General features: G+C 41.7%; 1 long non-coding RNA gene across 1 annotated transcript; it reads right to left on the bottom strand.

Annotated features, from left to right (window-relative positions):
* Window positions 1-24349, bottom strand: LOC309974715. Its single transcript, XR_014326900.1, has 3 exons — window positions 24309-24349; window positions 22428-22493; window positions 1-45 (listed from the first exon to the last, which is right to left on the bottom strand). It is a non-coding gene; the product is annotated as an uncharacterized lncRNA (long non-coding RNA).
* Window positions 24350-25786: the final 1437 nt, after the last annotated feature.

Here is a 25786-nt window from a genome sequence, read left to right as displayed (position 1 = left end):
ACTCAGTTTCCAAGCAAAGGCAGCAAGGGTATCAGGTGTCCATCACTGCAAAAACAAAGACAAAAAAACCAAAACAACTGAGTGCATTATTCAGAAAAAATTACATTTGAATCTCACTTCCAGTTTTCATTTCAGCAAAGGCTTAATTATAAAATCAACCGGGGAGGGAAAAGAATGAAATAATTTCCCCAGGAACAAGTAATGTTTCTGTCTTTCTATTACAAATGATGACATAAAAATGCACTTTTATCTGATCTCCACAGTACCCTAGGTGCCAGGTTTCTGCAAGGAACTAAAAAGGAAATAAAAAGGAAAATATATTTCTGATGCGTTCCATCTGCTGAGATTTCAACAGATGCTCCAAGTGCATGCTCTGAGAATAGGACCCCAAAAGTTAGCTCCAAACCTTCCTCCTCCAGAAAATGAATTCCCCGCACTCTCCAGCCCACTAGCATAATTCCAGACCAGTATTTCCTTCTAGTATGCTTAGGAGAATCACTGCACATGTAAGTTTGCTTTTCATAATTTGCTAATTTGTTTATAAAAATATATCTTCTTGAGTTTGGGGGCCATTTCTACATAGTTCTTTTCTTTTAGGTCTACCTCTGTACTTTGTTCTGCATATGTTAGGCATTCAGTAAAAAACCTTTAGATTAACTTAGAAGAATAAAGGTTTGATTTCCTCTGAATGGTAGAAAGAGTACTAGCTTGGCTGTCAAGAGATTTAAGTTTGAGGCCTGAATTCTCCTTTATCTTTGGGAAGTTGGGCAAATTGCCTACATTTTCTGAGCTTCACTATTCTCATCTGTAAAATGGTATATAGTACCTGCCCCATTCCCTCACTGTGTTATGCAGGGATCAAGATAATAGACAGGGAAGCACTTTGTAAATTGTTAAGATTGGGCCAAAATGAGTTTACTGTGTGTGGGTTGTGTGTGTTTGTGTGTATGTGGTGTGGTGTGTGTGTGTGTGTGTCTGTGTGTGTGTGTGTGAATGGGTGCTGAGAAAGAAATGCTCTTGGCCATGTTCCCCCTCCTCACGGGGTCCCTATGAGGAACACTGGAAACAAAGTGGACTGAATCAGGCAGATAGCCCTGGGGCAGAGCATGATTCTGCAGGCTCCAGGCGTGGGGGCGGGTGCCGTGTGTCTCTGACACCCTCGCGTCCGTGACTGGAGAAGTCATAGCCAGCTTCTGCCTAGTTTGTGCGGGGGCGAGGGAGGCAGCCTGAGGAAGAATGATCCCTCCCGATGGATGACTGTCTTTCCTCAAATCCAGAAAAGATGCTCTTCCTAGCTCTTTATGGCATTAGATCATTTTTTTGTAAATTTCCAATTTCCTTGCATCAGATGTAGGGAAACGCTCATGCGAAAATATCCACTCTGCCCTGGCTTTCCCTTTCCCTAACCTCTGCCCTGCATTTTACCTTGAAAACTTGCCTTTCCCTTCCGTTCCCCAAATCTAATTAAGTGGCTGATTCCTTGAGGGGCTGACAGTGGCCGCTGTGGCTGTGGCTGAGTGGCACTAATGATCCCTGGGAAGGAGGGGACCCTCCTGAGAGGGCTGCCCTGTCGGCAGTCAAGCAGGCTACTCATCTTAGTGGCTCCTCAGAGGGGGCCACAGGCAGTTCTAGCGCTTCCTAAAATAATTTGACTCCTAGTCCTCATTACACTTTGCCTGCTGATTTTAATTCCACTAAGTCTGCTACAGGCTCCTAACAACCCTTAGAAAGAGAGAGGGAGAGAGAGAATCACGGTGGGACTGCAAATGTGTCACAGTGATCTGGCAATACCTTGTCTCATACAGCACATAAATGCTTTAGGGGAAAACAGCAGCATCTCAGAGACAGCATGATGTATAGGCAAGAAAACTAGGAAAGAATCTCATGGGCTGGATCAAAAGAAATCTTCAAGATGTTTTGGTAAGACCTCTTAAGTCTAGCTGAGGAAACTGGGGACAAAGAAGCTGATCGATTTGACAAAAGAAATGTATCTAATTAGAAGATAAGCCGGGACTTTCAGCTCTGCCCATCCTCACCCTTTATACCATCCGGTCTCAATTTTCCTACCGTTTGGTAGTAATGATTTTACATACTCTTTTTCTGGAATGGGCAAGAAGGTAGGGGCTGTGCATTTTATGTTGCTCCTCACACAAACTAGTTTGTAAGGGAGGTAGAGCAGAAATTATTATTCCCACTTTGCAGATGAAGAAACTGATCAGCAAAGAAATTGTGATTTACTCAGGGTTCACAGCTAGTCAGCGACAGAGGACTGACAAGAACCCATGCCTGAACAGCATTCTTAGTTTCCTCAAATATGGTAGGAAGAGAAAATGATGAGACTCAGGTAATTAGTTCCCACCTGCCACTTATTTTGAACAAGCTCACAGTTCAGTCTTGATATTTCAGTTTTCCCATTTGTCCAATGACACCTTTCCTACCTCTCCACGAGATCCTAAGTTAGGATGTGATCCCGTGTCCAAAATCATACTTCGAAAATGATAAAAGGCCATCCAAGTAAAGGGCTGGTAGACAGTTCTTTCTCGATGCCTAGAAAGACTAGAGGAACTTCCAGGTCTTTGCTAGTCCAATAATTCTGACACGTGCAGGTCATCGATTCAGCTGGAATTGGCTGATTTTTCTAAAACCACCTTCGCTACCCAGAACCGTATAATTTTCTGGAGGTGAGGTTGGAGGCACAGATAATGTCACTGGCAATTCAGTGGCAGGGCTCACAACTGGCTGCCAGACCACTTGCTAAAACAAAGGTATCTCTTTACAGTGTAAATATTCCAAGAGCACTTTTCACATCCTGAAGATCACCTTCTTTCAGACAAAAGCCCACTTGTGAGCCTCAAATGTGTATGGAATAGTTTATAGCAAATGAGGTTAAGATTTGGCGAAAGCATCTGATCTTCCAAGTGACATTGGAAGATGGTAGGAATCAACAGATGAAACCTTGTGTCCTTATTTGACATTTCACAATTAAGTAACTTCTCTAAACATCCTCCCCCAATACTTTAGATTTAATATTACTTCCAGAATACTTCTTAATTTAAAATGACAGATATACGAATTTCATTTCACTTTTCTACTCTGAAACAATAGAGCATATGAAGTGTTAGAAATCATTTTAATTTGATGACATTAGTTCTCATTTTCTTATAGATGTTTTAAAAATTGATAAATCTTCTTTCTCTCTGGTGACTGTTTTGACAATCTATGTATAATGCTGAGGACGATCAAAATTGTGTGTGTTTAGGCACTGGGACAGTGTGAATGAGGCCCAAGGAGGTACTGTGGAAACAAAATCAAACAAGTGTGTTTCAGGATGCTGCTTTTTGGGCTGTTTCTTCCAAACAGATTGGGTTCAAAGGAAAGAAGAAAGCAACTTCATCTTAAATGCATAGCCTTGACCTATCTAGGGGCAGCGACAGCAGACTCTCATTTCAGGTAGCACGTAAAGCTATGTGGGGATTGTGATGCTTTTTTTCTGAGCCATTCTCAGAAAGTGATTTTTGAGAAAGGAAAATGAGACAGTGAGATCACAATATTATAAATGAAGATCTGTGGATATGTTTAAGTTCATGGTCAGCCAGCTTTCCCTTTGTCTCTTGGAATAAAGAACTGTGCTGAGGAGAAATCTACAAAAGGCAGTCACCTCCTGAAGTGAGCAAGGACTGACTATAATCTCACCGTGAGCCCAGCGGGTTGGGAGATGGAGGGACCGCACGGATAAGTCAGACCTTGGCGGGGGGTGGGGGTGGGTCTCTGCTTCCATGTCACTCAGCGCCCAGCCACTGTGACTCCTCTGAAAGAATGGAAGCTTTCCTTCCCATGGGGTGATTAGGGCTCTAAAGTTTTGGAGGAACAAAGCATACTCTCTAGTGTGTACCTTGCTACTTGGTAAAAGGAAGAAGAGCTGACAGGCCCTCAACTCTTGAGTTCTCTCACCTAAGCATCTCCAGACCCCTGGCCGCCAGCCTGTCTGTGGGCAGAGCCTCTGCCAGGGCCTTGACTTCTACAATGCAACATGTATAAAACTCTGCCTACAGTCAACCTCAAACCTGTCACAGCAATCTCTTGAGTTTCTGACCTTTATTTAAATACATTTCTATGTGAATAACAACTCTTTGAAAGTTTTTTTTGTTGTGGAAAACTGGGACAAGCTGCTTTGTTCCCTTGCAGACATTATTCAAAGAGTCCCCTAGCTGTTATGATGTCAAATCAACATTTCATCCTTATCAAGCCCTGCTGTGTCATTCTCCAAAAGGTGTTCTCCCAAACCATTAGCAACGATTTGATAAAGTATTAATGTGATACGGTAAAGGCTTTTTCTGGTCTACAAATGTAAAATTTAACAGTATAACGTAATGAATAGTTTTAGATGATAAACTGGGTTTCTTTCTCTGTAGAATACAGAAACTACCATCTCCAGAATCTAGAAGGGAATTTGTCACATCTGAGCACAGCTGCTTTTAGTTCTACTTAGAAAACAGCATGTTTATACAAGACCTTGTTAAATGTTAAATATTTTATACAAGACCTTGAGCTTTCCTTTACAATTTGCATGATTATCTTTTCCCTCAACACTTTCTCTTTGCCTAGTGGCCTTTTAGGTTGTGCTAGGTGAGAGAAGATTGGTGCTGACAATACAGACTAGCCACTCACTCTTCTCTAAAGATAAATCTTGACCAGCAGTCAATGGCAGCACTTACCCCTGGGCTTGCAATACTGAAAATAAAGTTTATTTATTATCTTACTACTAAGCTTATTCAGAGCTGATTAAATCCATCCATATATTCGCCTATTTGAGAACTGCTCCTACTTAATCAATACAACGCTTTGAGAGAAGAATTTTGTTTGAAAATGAGTAGAATCTCACTGTGATTCCCAGTATCAGCGCAATAAAAAGCAAAAGCAAGTAAGAAAAAAAACTGAGTCTAGGGCTTCCCTGGTGGCGCAGTGGTTGAGAGTCCGCCTGCCGATGCAGAGGACACGGGTTCGTGCCCTGGTCCGGGAAGATCCCACATGCCGCGGAGCGGCTGGGCCCGTGAGCCATGGCCGCTGAGCCTGCGCGTCCGGAGCCTGTGCTCCACAACGGGAGAGGCCACAACAGTGAGAGGCCCGCATACCGCAAAAAAAAAAAAAAAACTGAGTCTATCTGCTATCTCATAGGGTTCGAGAACCATCTCATGAAAAGAAGTGTGGAGAGATGAAGATTCTGAATAAGCCCTGGAATTCATGGTCTAGACTGGACAATGGCAGCCAAAAAAATTAAAATGAACAGTCATCTTTATCTGGGGTTCCAAAGAATGATCAGAAAATATAATCAGAACTTTTTTATGGTACTTTGGTGAAAATTAAAGAAATGGCAAAGTAACAGCTTGGTATCTGTGATTTATGTTAAAAGTCAATCTCTAGGGTAGGTCATTAGGTGGCTTTGGATTCAGTCCAATCTCTTATTAATTCTCTTTACCTTGGTGATGACTTTTTTTTTTTTTTTTTTTTTTTGCCATACGCGGGCCTCTCACCGCTGCGGCCTCTCCCTTTGCGGAGCACAGGCTCTGGACGCGCAGGCTCAGCGGCCATGGCTCACGGGCCCAGCCGCTCCGCGGCATGTGGGATCTTCCCAGACCGGGGCACGAACCCGTGTCCCCTGCATCGGCAGGCGGACTCTCAACCACTGCGCCACCAGGAAAGCCCTTGGTGATGACTTTTATCTCTCTGGATTAGCCTAAGGCTCAGCAAAATAATTAAATTATATTATATTCAGAATACTTTTCTGTTAGACTAATTATTTTGTCCTCATTTTTAAAAGTTAATTATCCACATAAGGTATAGTCCACAGACATTCAGAATATACATTTCTTGACATGCAAAACAGTGTAGACTGAGTAAAGCTACTAAAAAAAAAAAAAAAAAACACACCAGAAAGTATTTCAGAAGGGAATGAATGTAACTGTTTTGACCATCTTATCTTTGTATAGCCTAAAAAGTAATTATATTGATAGGTATGACTTCCCTTGCATTTATATAGCAGTGTTTTCCTGGGGAAATCAAACTATTATTCTTAATAAATTTTTGCTGTATCTAAATTTCTTGTGAAGATTTTATGTCCAAATCACTGCCTTAGTAAGAATAATTATTTTAAAATGATACTCCCTTAGAAAAAGAGTTTAAGTGGATAATTTTCTGGATAAAAAGGTCAAATATAAAACCAGTTCTAGGCATAATATTTTTCATGATTCTTTTATGATGTCTAGAAAAGACCAAGGAGGGCTCTGTCCTGTGCTTTGGGGAAACCGGACCCATCTTGGTTAACACACTTAGTCTAAACCAAAATGAGAAAAGTGGCAACTTAAAGGTTGAAGGAAGCATGAACTGGTTAAGAAGTAGCAAAACAATGAAAGTCATCTTTAGGGAGGAGGAGAAAAGGCTATTGGCTAAACACTTGATTTAGAGAAAAAAAACAAACAGCCAAAGAAATAATGACTTGAAGATCATACAAGGTTGAAATGAATCAGTGTGAAGAAAGATGGTTAAGAAGAAAGATCAACCTTCAAGATGTTACAGCATTTTTAATGAGGACTTTTGGGTTCAGTTCTCTCCCTCCACTCAGCTTGGATCATTTCTAATATTTTAGAAGAGTAGTAAGAAAAAATACTCTTTATTCTTGGAGCAGCTAGAATTGGTTAAATTATAGCATTAGTATACACAAAAGCTTGCTTATTTTTAATTATACTAGACATGTTTTTGAAAATTCTCATTCAACCATGCTCTGGTTGGAGAATGGCATTTCTTCCTTTTCCATTGTCTTTCATTCTGTCTCCACAGTTAAAATAATTTGTATCAAATATAGTTTTTGTCCAATCAGGAAATGCTCTTAACAGTCTCCTTATAGAATATGATACATGGAAAGATTTTGTTCTCATAAACTTAATTTTGTGATTGTCATAACTCTTTTTTTGAAACCTTTATAGGTAGACCACAAGGTATCCCCCAGTCTACTCTCTCACGCTCCAGAGGCCTTTGGGTGCCTCTAAAGCTGCTCTAGGGAAACAGGGAAGAGCTTGGAAATATGGGTTTTCTATAAGCATTTGATGAAGTCCACCCTAAATTTAAGCAGACTCCTCAGAAGTGGGCAGCCATGGGCCACTGGTGCCACACAGTATAAGAAAAAATAAGAGAGCTTGTACGACTCCCGACAAATGCCACTCCTTCTTTTCTTGTTTCTACTGTTACCTCCCTCTTTAAATACATATTCCTCTGTTTGTGGCTAATTGTCACCACTGATCCCTCTTTCTCTGAATTCCTCACTCCATTTCCCTTCATCTCCCATTGGCATCCAGGTTAATGTGTTCAGTGAAAACCTTTCTGTTTGTGTATGTTTCTGTAAATGTCTATTGTTTTGTGTACATTCTCTTGTAAATATTCGTCTTGTAAATTTTCAACATAAGAATGGATCTATAGTAAATGTTTCATTCACTCCATAACTTAAACCCCAAACTTAATTTCCACTTAAAATATCTTGAGAATTGAGGCATATGGAAGAGAAGAACATAAATTATCTAATATATCCACTTCTCTAATTTTGCACTTAAGAATATGCCAAAAACTAATAACCATTCTCTATCTATAAAATAACATGTACAGGTACAATTTGGAAAAAGAAAAAGTGATGACATAGGTTGTCTAAAAAGAACTTCAGTACTAGCAAATTAATGAAACAGGCCACTATTTATATTTCTCTATTGACAACTATAGTCATGTATTTGTTTAAACTAAGATGTTTTGTAGCCTATTCCTTAGAAATGGATTGGAATATGACAAGTATGTATAAGGGTTTTAAGTCTTGCATTTCCCAGTGGGGACTCAAGCTCATGGAGTCGTCTACATGATGACATTTTTAACCAAGGCGTAGTGTTTACTTGAAATAATGAACCATCGTCCCTCATAATACAGCTACAAATAGAACCTTAGTTGATTACATAGTGTATACGTTGCCCATCCCTTCTGGATATTAGTCCAGTGCTTAGCATAATTCATACATATGAATTTTGCTAAATAAGTTCTCTCATTCTTCCATGGCTGGCAGTCAACATATGATGATGCTTTCCATAGTGAAATGTATATTTAAAAAGAATAATGCTTAGTAATCGGCAGCTTAGGCAGGCTAAGTTCTGGTTACATACAGTTTTGGCCATATTACATTATTTAGTAGTCAGCTGAATAATCAGAGAAGAAAAAGTAGGATGCAGATTTCAAGATTTATCCTCTAATGTGATGAAAGATCCTTGGACCAATTAAAAGAAAAAACAACATTGTTATAAAGGACATTATTAGGATAACGGGGGAAATCTGGACATAGACTGTACATTGGATAATTGCATTATATCAATATTAAATTTCCTAAGTGTGATACAGGAGAATGTTCTTGTTATTAGGAAGTACATGTTCAAAGTGTGTAACTATAAAGTGTCACAGTTTCAGCAGCTAACCCTCAAATGGTTCAGCCAAAATAAAAAAAATAAGTACACATACACATATACATACAGAAAGAAAAGATGATAAAGCAAATGTGTTAAAATGTTAATAACTGATTAGTCTAGTTAAAGGATATATAGGTGTCCATTGTTATTATTCTTGCAACTTTTCAGTAAGATTGGAGTTTTTCTACATACGACTTGGGGAAAAATGATTTATCCCCAAGGATATTAAGAAATATGCTTAGTATAATATGCAGTAAGTCAGCCAAAATGTTAGAAGCTTCTAAAGAAATACACTGATTAAGCTTGATTCTTCAATGGGCATTGGAGAAGTTCAAATATTTGCTGATACCATCATGCCCACTAATCCACAGGTACAGGAGGTGAAGCATCAGAGAATAAGTTAGAGGAAGTTTAATATGCCCAAGGGAACTGGATCCATGGTGGTGGGAGATGCTGCCTGAAGACCAGGAATGGTGACTGGCCATCCAGCCTTGCTTATGACTTCACTCTGCCACCATCCACTGGTCTGAATCTCAATCTGGGCCTCCAGGATCAATGGGATCCAGTTATGTTCATCTTACATCATCAGTCATCTTCAGAGGAAGTCAAGGATATCTTTCTTGCAGTTTAAATACCCAGTCAAAGGGAGGGGCTTTGGAGTCATCTTGAGTCAAGAGAGAGTAGTTTTCTTTCTTTTCAAAAAATTGAGATATAATTGACATATAACATTGTATTAGTTTGGGGTGTACAACATAATGACTTGACATTTGTATACTGCAAAATGATCACCACAGTAAGTCAACATCTGCCACCATCCATAGTTACATTTTCTTCCTTGCGGTGCGGACTTTTAAGATCTACTGTCTTAACAACTTCAAATATACAATGCAGTGTTATTAACTATAGTCACCATACTGTATGTTATATCCCCATGACTTATTTATTTTATAACTGGAAATTTGTACCTTTTGACCACCTTCACCCATTTCACACACACCCTACCCCCTCCAATCTGTTCTATCTATGAGCTTGTTTTTTTTGTTTTCGGTTTCCTTAGATTCCACATATAAGTGAGATTGTGTGGTATTTGTCTTTCTTGGTTTGACTTATTTCACTTAGCAAAATTCCCTCAAGGTTTGAGAGAGAGTTGTCTTCTATTGAGGACTAATGTGTAGGTGGACTCTGGGGAAGCTCACTGAGATCCCCCAATAAACAGTGAGCTCCAGCTTCCACACAGGGTCCGAAGGAAACAACAGCAGCAAATAAACACAGTACAAGTGGGACACTTGATTTAGGCAGTAAGTGCCAAACAGTCTTCAAACACCAAGTTCAGCAGATTAAAGAACTCACACTCCTTACAACTTAAACTAGCAACCACCTCTGACTGCCCTGGTTTGGGTGAATCCTCTAGTGTGGCAAGAGGCTAAACCCAACCACATGAACTCTCTTACAGTCCAGGGTCCAGTATCTTTTGAAATAGGAACCAATAAACAATTTTAAGAAAATCTAGTTGTCACAAAATGCAGCTGCAAATGAAAAGAAAATATGGAGCATTGATATTAACAGTGCTTTTCATCAGTCATCAGCAATCATATGACTGAGGCTCTAGCTAGGTACCCTAAATTGATAAGTACCAGATGAGTCAGATTTTAGGCAGAGGTTACATAAAACACCAACCCTATAAGGAGACAAAGTGCTCTCTCATGGTTTGAAATTACTCTTCTACCAGGACTTCCAGGTTTACCAGGGAAGGCAGAAGACAGAAAAGAGGACATTGTGTCCTTTATCAGGAAAGCAAGTTCCCATGTGGGACTTCCCACCGTCCTGCTAATCCTTTGTGTGAACAGAGCAGCAGAGCTTGCCTTAATATTCTCTCATGCATCCTCTCTCTCTCTCTCTCTCTCTCTCTCTCTCTCTCTCTCTCCCTCTCCCTCTCCCTCTCCCTCTCCCTCTCTCTCCCTCTCCCTCTCCCTCTCCCTCTCCCTCTCCCTCTCCCTCTCCCTCTCCCTCTCCCTCTCCCTCTCCCTCTCCCTCTCTCTCAGGCAGCACAATGAACTCAAAAGTCTGGCTAACAAAGAGAATGTCTACATGTTCCTTGTAACATGGAACAAAATGACATGGCAGGCTATCAAGTGTGGGAGGAAATCAAGTCCCCAGCAGCCTGTTGTCATATGAGATAACAACTCAAGACCAGAATCTGTCAAAGACAATATGGATGCAGTAAACAAGTGTAGGCTCAGATTCTCCCAGAATGTATTTCAACTTAAAAATGCAAGGAGGTCAAATTGGAAAATAATGAGTAATTATTTATAGAAAACAGACTGCTACACTGATGACCTATATAAAAGAGTTACACATTCTTTTAAAAAATATAAATAAATATGGTTTTACTCATGGAAATCATGAGTATCTTATACAAGATTTAACAGACTTTGGCTTTGCCCTTTATCAGGGTTGAGCTCTTCACCTTACCATTTAAGGTTGTGTGCCCTGTGCTTTTTATCCAATTGTAGGAATAGCCTTGGTCAGAAACACACGTTCACACATCACTCACTGCTCTTACATCTAAGTTCTCTTTTATTTCAGTCATGTGCCCTGGGATGTAGGGGGGCACATCATGCCAGAAGAGTGGTAGGAAGTAGAGGGGAGGGGATGGTGGGAGCATCCCCAAATCATTGTGGAATGGGAACAGAACATGACAGGCAGGGAAAGGTGGACCTGGGATGCTTGCGTAGGAGAAGGAATGTCCAGACAAACTAGTTTGGAAAAACAACAACAAAATGAATGACAGCAGCCAATATGTATTAAATAAAAGCATATACTAGTTGTGTGTGTGTGTGTGTGTGTGTGTGTGTGTGTGTGTACATGGTGCAGGTGTATATTCTTCAATCTTCACAGCTCTCTACTCTAGTTATTATTATCCCTCACCTTTCTTTAACCAATGAGAAAATTAAGGATCAGAGAATTTAAAAGCTTGCCCAAGGCTACCCAGCCACATAGAAGCAGGACTGGCATTCAAATCTATACCCCTATGTCTCCAAATTTTATGTTCATTACATTTCTTCTCTCTGGGGAGGTTGGAGGTAAAAGAGGGATAAATTTGAGACCTATGGTCCTTGGTGATGTTCACATGTTTCTGCCATTCTTCCCTCTGTCCAGGTATGTTGTAGGGCTGCGTGTTTCCACCCCCTCTGAAATGAGGGTGGCCACATGACTTGTTTTGACCAATAAAATTTGGGGAAAAGTGACATGTCACTTCTGAGTAGAAAATGTAAGACTTCATGTGAGATTTGCCATATCCCTTCCCTCTGCTGCAATAACTGTGAGTTCGAGCCAGCTTCTGTCAGTATTATGTTGAGTTAAGTGCCCTCTATGCCTACTTTCTGGAGGGGTTTTATCATAAATGGCTGTTGAATTTTGTGGAAAGCTTTTTCTGCATCTACTGAGATGATGATATGGTTTTTCTCCTTCAACTTGTTAATATGTTTCATCACATTGATTGATTTGCATATATTGAAGAATCCTTGCATTCCTGGGATAAACCCCACTTGATCATGGTGTATGATCCTTTTAATGTGCTGTTAGATTCTGTTTGCTAGTATTTTGTTGAGGATTTTTGCATATATGTTTATCAGTGATATTGGCATTTAGTTTTCTTTTTTGTGACATCTTTGTCTGGTTTTGGTATCAGGGTGATGGTGGCCTCGTAGAATGAGTTTGGGAGTGTTCCTCCCTCTGCTATATTTTGGAAGAGTTTGAGAAGGATAGGTGTTAGCTCTTCCCTAAATGTTTGATAGAATTTGCCTGTGAAGCTGTCTGGTCCTGGGCTTTTGTTTGTTGGAAGATTTTTAATCACAGTCTCAATTTCAGTGCTTGGGATTGGTCTGTTTATATTTTCTATTTCTTCCTGGTTCAGTCTCAGAAGGTTGTGCTTTTCTAAGAATTTGTCCATTTCTTCCAGGTTGTCCATTTTATTGGCATATAGTTGCTTGTAGTAATCTCTCATGATCCTTTGTATTTCAGCAGTGTCAGTTGTTACTTCTCCTTTTTCATTTCTAATTCTATTGATTTCTGTCTTCTCCCTTTTTTTCTTGATGAGTCTGGCTAATGGTTTATCAATTTTGTTTATCTTCTCAAAGAAGCAGCTTTTAGTTTTATTGATCTTTGCTATTGTTTCCTTCATTTCTTTTTCATTTATTTCTGATCTGATCTTTATGATTTCTTTCCTTCTGCTAACTTTGGGGTTTTTTTATTCTTCTTTCTCTAATTGCTTTAGGTGTAAGGTTAGGTTGTTAATTTGAGATGTTTCTTGTTTCTTGAGGTAAGATTGTATTGCTATAAACTTCCCTCTTAGAACTGCTTTTGCTGCATCCCATAGGTTTTGGGTTGTCGTGTATTCATTGTCATTTGTTTCTAGGTATTTTTTGATTTCCTCTTTGATTTCTAAAGTGATCTCTTGGTTATTTAGTAATGTATTGTTTAGCCTCAATGTGTTTGTATTTTTGTTTTTGGTTTTCTTGTTGTTTTCTTTTGTGGTATGCGGGCCTCTCACTGCTGCGGCCTCTCCTGTTGCGGAGCACAGGCTCCGGACACACAGGCCCAGCAGCCATGGCCCACGGGCCCAGCCACTCCGCGGCATGTGGGATCCTCCTGGACCAGGGCACAAACCCGCGTCCCCTGCATCGGCAGGTGGACTCTCAACCACTGCGCCACCAGGGAAGCCCTGTGTTTGTATTTTTTACAGATTTTTTCCTGTAATTGATATCTAGTCTCATAGCATTGTGGTCGGAAAAGATACTTCATACGATTTCAATTTTCTTAAATTTACCAAGGCTTGATTTGTGATCCAAGATATGATCTATCCTGGAGAATGTTCCATGAGCACTTGAGAAGAAAGTGTATTCTGTTGTTTTTGGTTGGAATGTCCTATAAATATCAATTAAGTGCATCTTGTTTAATGTATCATTTAAAGCTTGTGTTTCCTTATTTATTTTCATTTTGGATGATCTGTCCATTGGTGAAAGTGGGGTGTTAAAGTCCCCTACTATTATTGTGTTACTGTCAATTTCCCCTTCTATGGCTGTTAGCATTTGCCTTATGTACTGAGGTGCTCCTATGTTGGGTGCATAAATATTTACAATTGTTCTATCTTCTTCTTGGATTGATCCCTTGATCATTATGTAGTGTCCTTCTTTGTCTCTTGTAATAGTCTTTATTTTAAAGTCTATTTTGTCTGATATGAGAATTGCTACTCCAGCTTTCTTCTGATTTCCATTTGCATGGAATAGCTTTTTCCATACCCTCAGGTTCAGTCTGTATGTGTCTCTAGGTCTGAAGTGGGTCTCTTGTAGACAGCATATATATGGGTCTTTTTTTGTATCCATTCAGCCAGTCTATGTCTTTTGGTTGGAGCATTCAATCCATTTACATTTAAGGTAGTTATCGATATGTATGTTCCTATTACCATTTTCTTAATTGTTTTGGGTTTGTTATTGTAGGTCTTTTCCTTCTCTTGTGTTTCCTGCCTAGAGAAGTTCCTTTAGCATTTGTTGTAAAGCTAGTTTGATGGTGCTGAATTCTCTTAGCTTTTGCTTGTTGGTAAAGGTTTTAATTTCTCTGTCAAATCGGAGTGAGATCGTTGCTGGGTAATCTTGGTTGTAGGTTTTTCCCTTTCATCACTTTAAATATGTCCTGCCACTCCCTTCTGGCTTGCAGAGTTTCTACTGAAAGATCAGCTGTTAAGCTTATGGGGATGCCCTTGTACGTTATTTGTTGTTTTTCTCCTGCTGCTTTTAATATTTTTTCTTTGTATTTAATTTTTGGTAGTTTGATTAATATGTGTCTTGGTGTGTTTCTCCTTGGATTTGTCCTGTATGGGACTCTCTGCACTTCCTGGACTTGATTATTTTTTTTCCCATATTAGGGAATTTTTCAGCTATAATCTCCTCAAATATTTTCTCAGTCCCTTTCTTTTTCTCTTCTTCTTCGGGGACCCCTATAATTCGAACGTTTGTGCTTTTAATGTTGTCCCAGAGGTCTCTGAGACTTGTGTCAATTCTTTTCATTCTTTTTTCTTTATTCTGCTGTGCGGTAGTTATTTCCACTCTTTTATCTTTCAGATCACTTATTCGTTCTTCTGCCTCAGTTATTCTGCTATTGATTCCTTCTAGCGAATTTTAAATTTCATTTATTTTGTTGTTCATCATTGTTTGTTTGCTCTTTAGTTCTTTTAGTTCCTTGTTAAATGTTTCTTGTATTTTCTCCATTCTATTTCCAAGATTTTAGATCATCTTTACTCTCATTACTCTGAATTCTTTTTCAGATAGACTGCCTATTTCCTCTTCATTTGTTTGGTCTGGTGGGTTTTTAACCTTGCTCCATCATCTGCTGTGTGTTTCTCTGTCTTCTCATTTTGCTTAACTTACTGTGTTTGGGGTCTCCTTTTTGCAGTTTGCAGCTTCATATTTCCTGTTGTTTTTGGTGTCTGCTCCCAGTGGCTAAGGTTGGTTCAGTGGGTTGTGTAGGCTTCCTGGTGGAAGGGACTGGTGCCTGTGTTCTGGTGGATGAGGCTGGATCTTGTCTTTCTGGTGGGCAGGACTGGGTCTGGTGGTGTGTTTTTGGGGTGTCTGTGACCTTATTATGATTTTAGGCAGCCTCTCTGATAATGGGTGGGGCTGTGTTCCTGTCTTGCTAGTTGTTTGGCATAGGGTGTCCAGCACTGTAGCGTGCTATTTGTTGAGTGGAGCTGGGTCTTAGCATTGAGATGGAGATCTCTGGGAGAGCTTTCACTATTTGATATTACGTGGAGCCGGGAGGTCTCTGGTGGACCAATGTCCTGAACTCAGCTCTCCCACGTCAACGGCTCAGGCCTGACACCCAACCAGAGCACCAAGACCCTGTCAGCCACATGGCTCAGAAGAAAAGGGAGAAAAAAATAAATAAAGAAAAAAAAATACAATAAAATAAAAGTTATTAAAATAAAATTTTTTAAAGTATTAAAAATAAAAAAATTAAAAATTAATAAAAAAAGGAAAGAAAGAAGAGAGCAACCAAACCAAAAAACAAGTCCACCAATGATAACAAGCACTAAAAACTATACTAAAAAAAAAAAAAAAGGACAGACAGAACCCTAGGACAAATGGTAAAAGCAAAGCTATACAGACAAAATCACACAAAGAAGCATACACATATATACTCACAAAAAGAGAAAAAGGAAAAATATATCTATATATATAAAAAAAAGGAAGAGCAACCAAATCAGTAAACAAATCTACCAGTGATAATAAACTCTAAATATTAAACTAAGATAAACATATAACCAGAAACAAATTAGGTGCAGAAAGCAAACCCCAAGTCTACAGTTGCTCCCAAAGTCCACCGCCTTGATTTTGGGACGATCTGTTGTCTATTTAGGTATTCCAGAGATGCAGGGTACATCAAGTTGATTGTGGAGATTTAATCCGCTGCTCCTGAGGCTGGGGGCGTCTGTTCCGCTGCTGCCTGAGGGCGTCTGTTCTGCGCCCAGACAGGATGGGGTTAAAGGAGCAGCTGGGGCTTCCGTGGTGGCGCATGGTTGAGAATCTGCCTGCCAATGCAGGGGACACGGGTTTGAGCCCTGGTCTGGGAAGATCCCACATGCCACGGAGCTACTAGGCCCGTGAGCCACAACTACTGAGCCTGAGCATCTGGAGCTTGTGCTCCGCAACAAGAGAGGCCTGCGCACTGCAATGAAGAGTGGCCCCCGCTCGCCGCAACTAGAGAAGGCCCTCGCACAGAAACGAAGACCCAACACAGCCAAAAATAAATAAATAATTAATTTAAAAAAAAACAGTACACAGCAAAAGCAGTACTCAGAGGGAAGTTTATAGTGATAAGTGCCTACATTAAAAACAAAGATTTCACATAACCTAATTTTAAAAAAAGAAAGAAAAAAGGAGCAGCTGATTCAGGGGCTGTGGCTCACTCAGGCCACGGGGAGGGAGGGGTACGGAGTTCGGGGCAAGCCTGTGGCGGCAGAGGCTGGTGTGACACTGCACCAGCCTGAGGCACGCTGTGCGTGCGTTCTCCCGGGGAAGTTGTCACTGGATCACAGGACCCTGGCAGTGGCGGGCTGCACAGACTCCAGGAGGGGAGGTGTGGAGAGTGACCTGTGCTTGCACACAGGCTTCTTGGTGGCGGCAGCAGCAGCCTTAGCGTCTCATGCCCGTCTCTGGGGTCCGCGCTGATAGCCGTGGCTCGCGCCCCTCTCTGGAGCTCGTTTAGGCGGTGCTCTATATCCCCTCTCCTCGCGCACCCGAAACAATGGTCTCTTGCCTCTTAGGCAGTTCCTGACTTTTCCCGGACTCCCTCCCGGCTAGCTGTGGCGCACTAGCCCCCTTCAGGCTGTGTTCACACAGCCAACTCCAGTCCTTTTACTGGGATCTGACTTCCAAACCCCGAGCCTCAACTCCCAGCCCCTGCCCGCCCCGGTGGGTGAGCAGACAAGCATCTCGGGCTGGTGACTGCTGGTTGGCACCGATCCTCTGTGTGGGAATCTCTCCGCTTTGCCCTCCGCACCCCTGTTGCTGAGCTCTCCTCCGTGGCTCTGATGCTTCCCCCCGCCCCGCCACCCCCAGTCTCCTCCAGTGAAGGGGCTTCGTAGTGTGTGGAAACCTTTCCTCCTTCACAGCTCCCTCCCTGAGATGCAGGTCCCGTCCGTATTCTTTTGTCTCTGTTTTTTTCTGTTTTCTTTTGCCCTACCCAGGTACGTGGGGAGTTTTTTGCCTTTTGGGAAGACTGAGGTCTTCTGCCAGTCTTCAGTAGGTGTTCTGTAGTTGTTCCACACGTAGATGTATCTGTGGGGAGGAAGGTGATCTCCACATCTTACTCCTTCTCCATCTTGAAGGTCTCTCCAAGGATTCATCTTTCTATCCATGATTCAGCACAGTTTCTGGTATAAAGATGCTCAATAAGTATCTGTTGGATGCTTGCAAGATTGAAAGGATAAAGGAATGATGAAACTTGAAGCTTCTTGGAGAGGTAGTTCCTATTTGTTCTGTTTTTGGTTGCATGATAATATTTATTGAATGAATGAATGAATACATGATCTTGTATTCATATTGATTAGTCAAAGGGTAATTATTCAATAGTAAATAAAAATTATGCACACTCACTAAATTTATAAATATTTTATGGCAATAAAATTAATAGTTATGGCAATAAAATTAATAGTTCCAGGCTCTAGAGGAAACTCTGACCATACTTTTATCAAACGATTGTGTCTCTCAACAATATTCAACAAAGATTTTATTGAGTCAAGTGTCCACCAGGATAATTGAGGAAAGGATGGAGGAATCTGCTGTTAATACTGAAATACATTATCATGAACATAGCTGAGTGGTTGGAACGAATGTATTCTGAAGAGCACAATAAAAATCGAAAGGGAGTTTACCACAGTGAGTCAGTGAAGATGTGACTGGATGTGGAAGTAAGATGCATTGTTTTTTATTTAAAGTGTTAAGTTAAATTCTATGATAATCCCATCCTTTGAAAATTACCAAGTCCCTTATAATCACAACTTTTGTCCCTGTGCTCGTCTGTGGAGATAAAAAGGGTCAAGGACAATATGCTGATCATTGTAGGGAAGGGTATTATAATTTACTGCATTCAGCAACATCATGTACCATGGTGCTGTTAGTCACTCTATCTCAAGGATAAACACACCCTCCCCTCAAAAAAACCCCAATTTCAATAGAAAATCAGTACAGAAGGAGAAAATGTTTACATTTTTATAAATTTCTCAATTTAACTACAAAGCCCCACATTAGAGATCAATGCCACGCAGAGTAGCCACTTGGGTCCCTCGGGAATATATGGGTTATGAGTCCTTGTGAGAAGAGGAACTTGCAAAGCACTGCTTCCTTCTTCAAGAAGGTCTTACCACCAAAAAAGCCATCTAAACTAGAAAGTGTGCTTAGTGCCTTACTTGATTTATATTCTGACTCAAGTTCCAGCTCTCATGGTGAATGAGTAATTAACAATTCAAGGGCTGGCACTGGTGCGTGAACTACTTTGAGTAGTACTTCATCTAGATCATAGCCATGGTGATGTGAGCAGTGATCAGTATTGTGCTCACTACTGTGCTCAGCCTGAGAGTGATCAGTATCAGCAGTATTGTGCTCGGAAACGCATCCAGACCTCAGCTTCTTAGAAAAATAACACAAGGAATGAAAACACATGGACAGAAAAGAAGCAAATATTTCCTCTTCTCATTCATTGTGGAACTAACTTAAAACACTTTTCATGTATCTAACTCATTCCGTCTCTCCTTACAGTCACTCAATATTAACTTTCCTCTATGAAAAAGCAAATCTAACAATACTAAAACAAAAACCAAACAAGAAACAACAACCACAACATTAAAGGGAAACGTTTTTCATAGAATTGAGAAGCTGGAAGTCCTTAAAAATCAAGAAACTGAGGTCTCCAAAAGTTAAGTAAATTTTGAAGGTCATTATTTGTACTCCTTAAGACAAAGGATGGCAGAAGGAGACAGCTGGAGACAGAAACCACAAACTGAGAGCCCAGGATTCCTTTTCCAACTCTAAATCCATCTATACTCATCTGAGCTGGGTGGCCAACAAGAGGAAATCAAATGAAAAACAAGTTACTGAGTTTCTTTTGTTATCGAAAGTTTATCATATCAATCCAAATATGAGCCAAGCAGGATCGAATGGATAAATATAAGACCAAAATTGCTAGGGATGATAAAGTGATAAGAGGACAGAATGAAGGATCTTGGAAACTAATTCAGCTGAACCAGGCCAACTTTGTCGACAAGGAGTCCTTGAAGGTCTGAGAAGCATCAGTCAATATTCCACTGTCAATCTTAAAGGCATAGTTCCCATAATTTAGCACTCAACTATGAAAATCAAGGTCAACAAACTCACGAAGGACTTTCTCGTGAGTAATTGTTAGAATAATCAATTGGTTGCCAAGGCACATGAAGAGCACAAAGGAGGGGATTGGTAAATATTTATTTTTGACCTGGATTCCATTTATATGAGTGTGTTCAAGTTGAACACATAAATCATAAACTATGTACTTATGACTTGTGTGTTTTCTCTATGAATGTTAAACAGCAATAAAAATTGTTATTTAAGTGCAAAAAATAATGTTGGGCATATAGAAGACACTCTGGGTCACAGTGGGGAATATCTACTACTTGTTGGATGAATTATTGAGTGCTTCCTTTTTTACCCAAAAATATATGGCATATAGGCTAATAATATAAATAATGAATTCTGATAATTTACCCTATGGGGACAAAATCAGACACATTTAAGATGCACATGCACAAAGATGTACGCTGTAGCTAAACATTGGAGCTACCAAGATGACCATGAGTAAAGGATTTGTTGAATAAATGATGGAAGAGTCATACAAATGGAGGATTCTGGTGTAATCAAAAGGATTATATGTTCTAGCATGGAAAGATGTATGGCAGAGTCAAAAAGTAAGCTTCAGACTCATGCATAGTATGATTCTGTTTTTGTAAAGAAAAAAAAAAAAAACTACTATCACGGCCACTGCTACTACACATGCGTCCACAATTTTAGAGGCATGCAAAACCAAACCAAACCAGACTAAACTAAACTAAAGGAAGTAAGAGGTTATGCACCAAGCTGTTAACATATGATTTGTTAGCGGGTGATATTATGGGTATGTTCATATTCTATTTTGTGTATGTCTGTATCTGAATGTTGGTACAAAGAATATGAATTGAATTTTAATCAGAAAAACAATATGGGTATTTTCATTAAGAAATAGAAATAAAATTTAATTATAGCTTACGCAGTGAAAACATAACTGATTTTTGAGCCCAGAACTCTTCCTCTTCCTCCTCTTCCTTCTTTTTTTGTAATGTATACACTTAACACAAGCCTTTGAAATGATTCATATGTACCTTTTATTTCAAAGTTTAAGACTCTCAGTCTGAGGCCAGTAAGTCAACCTGCCCAGTAGGACTTGACTGCACTTTCTGTTACAGTTGCATTTTACAGCATGTTCTGAATGTTCTATTTAAGAAATGAGAAGATAAATCCCTCTGCTATAATCCTGGTCATAGGAAAAGTGAAAGCGAGTAAGAACAAAACCAGCTTAATTGGCAACAGTTGATAGATAGCCAGGCACTGTTGATCAGTACTAGACTACCGTGACAAATGAATCAGGAAGGCTGCTGTCTTGGCTACCCCTGGGGAAGGAATCTATATGTTAAATGTTCCCTGAATGAATTACTTTAGTATTTTAACTATGGTTAAGTCATCTTCCTGTCTTTCTGAGTCTGAAACAGGTTCTTACAACCACCTATGCTTTTGTTTCCCATCAAAAATTGTATTCAGGGCTGTTACCTTCTTAAGTCACGATTTTTAACAACTGTTATAGGCTAACAATTTCCAGACCTGTTCACTGTTGCCTGTAACAGCATCAGCATCAACGTTCAAGCCCATAATACAAATCATAAGTCTGGACCAACTGATCTCCCATCTTAATACAACTTGATAAATAATCATTTAAAAGTTAGGAACTCAGGAAATATTAATGACAGTCTATCCTGTTCCTGATATGAATTCAGAGGATTGAAATATTGACACTGTTCTGGCTGGATTGTGCCATGTCATGTTTAGAGATACTGTTAAATTGTATATGGCTACTTGACTACTCAGAATCTCCATTTTTTTGTGGTTGTTGTTGTCAAAACTTAGTGTAGACTAAATAATAACTATTTCCTGGTAATGCAAGTGCGAGCATGGATTCTATTCATAAGGAGCTCTTGAAGAAGGCGTTCTGTGTCACGTGACTGAGCATCTCAGAGTGCTCTCTCCCACAGAGACATCTGCCACAAATCAGAATCAGAGGTGACGAGGCCCTAGAATGTGGCTCGGTAGCCTGCTACCCTGGACCTGCAAAGACAGTGGATGCACAGATGGACTACCCAGTTCTGTGTCAAAGGCTAGTCCACATGTGGGTATCATGGACTACTGAATCAAATCAGGCCTCTGGCTTGATTTCTGTAGGTACATCTGTTAGCTAAAAGGAATCCTGCCAACTCAGGCACTTAATTTGAGCTTCCTCTCTGTTGGGTTCCCTAATTCCATTAACTAACTTGAAGGCTTTATTGTTTTGTTAGTTGTCATTATGAACAATAATGAAATAGCCTATAAAAGTTAAGTCTGTGATGCTTTGTATTAATGTAGTAATGTAATTATACAATATGTTCCGTATATATCTATTTGAAGAAAATTCTTCTGCCACACTACTTTTTGGCTTCTAGTTTCATTTAACAAATATTTACTGAATGGTTCATGGGTGCCAGGAGCCAGGCAAGTGAGACCTACACCAGTGCCTGATGTCAAAGGCTTTTTCATAATTTTCCAGGTTCTTAAATTACTATTTAAAAAACCCAAATGAGCAAAACACAAAAATTCAGCCATAATTTTACTTTTTGCTTTTCCCTAATAACTAAGTAAATCTTTAAAAAATATTTAAATATAAAACAGTTAAATATAAATTCTACAGACTTTACAAGCACAGGGAGAAGAGTAAGCCCAGAGAAGAAATATTATCAAATGGGCTGAGACTTGATCTAGAGTAGAGGCCAAATCAGAGAATTTTGCCTGTGATGGCTTAATCTTTCATTCTTAGGAAAAATGTATGACTCCAAGTTTACTTAATGATTAGTGTGATTAATCATTCTCACCAATCAGCTCTGTCATCCTTCATCTGCCCTCATTAAAAAAGAAAAATAAAAAAGAAACTCAGGAAGCCTGCAAATAAACCTTCTGATAGATTTGAAGCCACACACCAGCATACCGTTATTTATCTCTTTACATCACAGACATCCAGTAAAATCTGTTGAATTGAACTAACCAACAGCAGGGAGAACAGAATGGATCTTACCTTATGTGAGGCTTCTTTAATGAGAACCGTAAATGTGTGTGTGGTGAAGCTCTTCAAGCACTTTGCCTTATGTAGAGGAATCAAAAATAGTAAAATAAATAAATAAATAAATAAGCCAAATAAATAATAAACTTCAAACACAAACACAAAAATGGAATACCCCACCCATTTTCTGGAACTCACTATTCCCAGAATACTTCAGAGGTTGGCAAATGGTTCCCCATCACCACAATGCCCAGCATTTGAAGGTTACTGGGACGTGCTCTGTGGGGTGGTGTCAATGCGAGACAGTCTCACTAACACACGCTTCAAGAGCCCATTCACGTTACCTATGAGCTACGTGCTGATTATAAAGGGTGTAAGTGGTGGGGTGTGAGAGTGGGGCAAAATGCCTTTATACTTAGCAAAATAAAGCAGTTTAGTCACAAAACATATTTAATCATGTCTAGGAGCTAGTTCACGAATAAGCTAAAACACAGGCTAAATACTGCTTTTTTTTTCTTTTTTTTAAGGATGCATTGGGCTGCAAGACTGCATTATGAGGTAAACCTTTGAAGAAGAGTATTGCTTATCTTGACTCTTCTCCCGTTGATAGGCAATTGTCTGACAATGAATCTGAAAAATCTAAAGTGAAAAGCACCTGAGAAGAAAGATCTTGAGGCATGGTCCCTCGGGTCGGCCTGGGACTTGCCCAGGACCTAATCACTGCTTATTTCCCGCCCTTTGCACCTGGTGTCTGGACTGAACCAAATGCAATGGCTTTGAGACGTCATGCAGCCATCGGATCCCATTATCCCCCGCAAAGAACCACCCAAGTGCTTAATACTTCAGCAGAGAATTTTCCGAAGGAAATTTAACGGGCAGAGGAAACGAAGGACAATAGGAGACGGACCCTGTCTCTGGAGTCTGACACCAAAACTGGGACCAACGGGGCCCCAGGCGTCTGGCGGTGGAAAGCGAGCAGGTGCAGCCCGCTAACCTGGTCTGGTACTCAACAAGATGTTTCTGTGAATGAAGGGGTCCTTCTACTCCCCGCAGGACGGCACATCACACACCTCCCTCCTCAATTAGAACTCAAACAATTTGCCCATGATGCATGCACCTCGGCAGGGAAACGAAGGATTCCAGCGTCTCATCAGATCACGGAAAAGGGAAAGGTAGCTGGTGCGTTTTCCTACAACCAAGAGCTCGGGAAACCACGGCTGGGGAACGCCAGGATGTTCTGCGCCAGGTAGAACTTACCGGATTTGGAGCCGCCGGAGACAGGTGAAAAGACTCACGCGAGCAAGGTAAGGTACAAAGCGGCTGTCAGTGTGTGAGCAGCGAGTCCCCAGGAAGGGACGGATGACCCCAGAAATCCAGGTAGGCGCCAAACACAAGCGTGACCGCACACACCACAAAGGCAGGAATAATCAGAATGCACCTAGAGACACGCTCCGCAAAGTGCACAACTGTCTGCACTTGCACAGGGAAATCAATCAACCTCTGCAGCGGCAGACGCGAGGGCAGACCTCCCCGGCTCCCTGCGTCCGGGACAGAAGCGGGTCATCCCGGGACCAAGGACATTGCGTCCCACTGTAGCCCCATGAAGTCACCCCGAGAACAGGGAGAGCCGGGCAGCGGAGGCTGCTAGCCGGCAGTAAGGTTGTAGCCGGCACGAAGGGGACAGATTCGGGGGTGTCCAGAGCAAGGAGCCAAACCGCTGAGAGCCGGGGAGAGTTTGCGAGGCGGCTCAGGAGGGAGCGGAGCCTCCGCGACCCGAGGCCGCCCCACGGGAGGAGACAGGGCGCCCGTGGCAGAGGGCGAGCCCCCTTCCGGGGCGTCCCCGGCGCCCACTCCCCTGCGACTGCTCACGGGCGGCGTTGGGAGCCCCTCACTGACCTGTCAATAGGGACGCGCTGATCTGCCCCGCCGGCTCCCGCGCTCGGGGTGGGACCGGGCTGCGCCGACCTCCCCGCTGGCGTCCGGGTCCCGCCGATCCGCGCCCGCGAAGCCGTCCGCGGGAATGTGGGGCTCACTGGGGCGGCGGGCGCAGCCAAAGTCTTCCTTCCGCCCCCAGCCGCACAGCCAATGACGGCGAGCGGGACCCACTCCCGGCCGCCGCTCGGGCGGGCGCTTGGGGCTAGGACTGGAGCCCCGCTCGGGCGAGGGAGGAGCTTGCGCCGGCGTTGGAAAATCCTGGAGGAGGAGGAGGCGTTTGCGCAGGGAGCCCCATCTGGGGAAGGCAGGTGTGCCCTCAACTTTTGTGCGCGCGTGTGTATTGAGGGAGGGGACGCGGTTTTCTTGGGGACTCAAGGACCTCTCTCTGCAGGCAAAAGCATCTACTTCCTGCCAAGTTTCTTCTCCTCTTATCTTTTATGAGTCCGCGCAGCACCCAGTCCAAACCACGAGTCCAGGTGCATCACAGCAAGCCCAGCTCTGAGCTGTTTGGGGCCCTCGCCCGGTCCTGTGGGCCTCGCCTCAGACGTCTCTCCTTCGGCGTTTCTCTTCTTTCCCCTCTGAATCCTCTGCCTGATCATCAGATGAGCTGAGTAGGATTGCAGTTGCTCTCACTGCCAGGGAGACAGGCAATCATAAAACTCCCTGTTGGGTCACTGGCTTAGAGAGAATCATACATCTTAAAAGAACTCTGGAAAGGGAGCCCTTAACTGATATGACTGACTCCCGTTACTAGTCAGCCCTGTGACCTTCACCCAGCGATTCTGGATTCCTGTTTTTCAACCGGAAAGTGAGAGGCTTGGATTATTTGATATCTGAGGTCTCTTCCATTTTGACAGTCAACAAGCCAGGTGGCTCTATGGCCTGCGAAGTGCTGAGCCCTGGGAGGTGTTGGTGTGGCCACCTTTTCCTCCAGTCCCTGCTCTGCCTGTCCCTGCCTTCCTGTCCTGCTGTGTTCCCCCTGACATCATCCCCCGGTGGCCAAGAAAGCACATCATACAAATCAATATTAAAAAATGCTGCTCAAGTCTCAGTGGCCATATAAATTTGCACAAATACTGCCATCTACCAGTGCCCAGCTCCTGGGATCATGGTAGCTGTGCCCATGTTCGGTGGTTCTCCCCGTAGAGATGGGTGGGGGTGGCGGGCTTAACTCTGAGGCCCCTTTGGTAAGTGAGCAAAGGCTCTATCTCTCCCCTTTCCTTCTCCAGGAGAATTGTCTGTGTGTCAGCCTTTTCTATATGAATCTTTCTATATAGGATCTAAAATGCAGGATGCTGGAATGAGCTGCATTGTCCAAAGGGCAGATTCTGAGACCTGCTTCTCTCCCAACACACTTGCATTTGTACGCTAAACTTCACCCGTTCACATGCCACTTTCATGAATTTTATTACATCCATCTACCACCTGCTCTATTAGGT

The sequence above is a fragment of the Leucopleurus acutus genome, assembly GCF_964270905.1.
Source record: "Leucopleurus acutus genome assembly, chromosome: 18".
Classification (NCBI taxonomy): domain Eukaryota; kingdom Metazoa; phylum Chordata; class Mammalia; order Artiodactyla; family Delphinidae; genus Leucopleurus; species Leucopleurus acutus.
Note: the sequence above shows the minus strand (reverse complement) of the source record. Positions and strands in the feature narration are given on the sequence as shown.